Consider the following 1540-nt stretch of genomic DNA (forward strand, 5'->3'; position numbering starts at 1 on the left):
CCTAAACCTGCCCTGTCATAACTTCAGACCATTTCCCCTCGTCCTATCGTCCGTTACCAGGGAGAAGAGGCCGACCCCCACCTCGCTACAGCCTCTTTGGCTGTCATGCAGGTGTTAAAGCTCCACAGATGTGTTTGAGATGCTCTGCAAGCCCTTCCCTCACTGTCTTCACCACCTCACCACCTCTCTTGACCCCCCCTGCTCTTGGATCCTTTGCCCCATCCCAAAATCACAGTGACGGCCGCAGGGAGAATTTTATCCTGCAGGAAGGGCACACTTCTCAGTTGCGCGTTTTCCTGTGTTTTATGCAAAGAAAAGTGGGGGTTTTTGTACCTTGATGATACTAAAAGGATTAATAAGAAAAGGGGGAAGCTGTAAACAAGATATACAAAGGCACAAACCCAGTGGGCAAACATAATGAGGCTAAAGATGAGAAACAAACCTCATTATTCATGCTAATTAATGGGCTGTCAAGATACTGCAGGTGACCTGGGACTTTGTGATTGATGTGGATGAGAACCCTCAGGCCCTGGATGTTGGGGGGTTTAGTGAAACTACAAACCAGTGAAGGAGTGTGCAGGGGAAGAGAATCAGGGAGGAAAAAAGGAGGAATAGCCAGAAACAGGTATAGAAGGGCCAGGTGGGCGTAAAACAGGGCTGGTTACTACGCTGGTCTGACCCAGCCCTGCTCCTGGTCTCCACAGTCTGTCTCCTTATCAAACCCTTTCCTAACTAGCTCTCTGCTTAATCTCACATCTCGGGGATGAAACGTATCTAACCAGGAACAAGTTTGCTCTTTCGTAAGAAATTCCTTGCTTAAATGCCTCCAGCTTTATGCTTTCTTTTGCTGTTGACTCCAGTGGCAACTTTTTATCTCAGATTTGCTTCCCTGGATCTATGCAGAAGCCCGTGACTCTGCCTGGCTGCTCGGGTTCAGCATCCTGGAAACCCGCTTCACCAATACTTTATATCCTTGTTGCCATATATGTTATTGAAGTTGTTACATGCTGAACACAGGTCTGATGAGGTCGTGGTTACACCTCTGATGACCTTCAGGAGCAGCAGCATCTGCTTAATCCTATTCTGAACCGTGGCATGGAGGAAGGATAAGACAAAAGTGTACGAGAACTTTTAATAACTGTCTGGGGTAATGAGTCAGCTCATAGTCTACTCTATCCTCCTTACTTGCATACCACTGCATCTCCAAAAACATGGTTTAGAGGGAACCATCTGTAAATACCAAGCTTGGAGCCCTTAGCTGGTTTCTTCTCAACATCTCTGCCATCCCCCAGGAGGTCTCTGGGAAAGGCTCTGCTTCAGGTAAGCAATGCACCCAGTCCATTAGCCTAAGAGGCTTGTTGCAAGTACTTATTTTCATGGAATCATAGAATCTTTTGGGTTGGAAAAGACCTTTAAGATCATCAAGCCCAACCCTAAACCTAACCCTGCCATCCCACCCCCAAACCCTGGCCCTCAGCACCACCTCTGCCCGGCTGTTAAATCCCCCCAGGGCTGGGGACTCGACCCCTTCCCTGGGCAG

The sequence above is a fragment of the Egretta garzetta genome, unplaced genomic scaffold (genome assembly GCF_000687185.1).
Source record: "Egretta garzetta isolate BGI_Z169 unplaced genomic scaffold, ASM68718v1 scaffold260, whole genome shotgun sequence".
Lineage (NCBI taxonomy): Eukaryota > Metazoa > Chordata > Aves > Pelecaniformes > Ardeidae > Egretta > Egretta garzetta.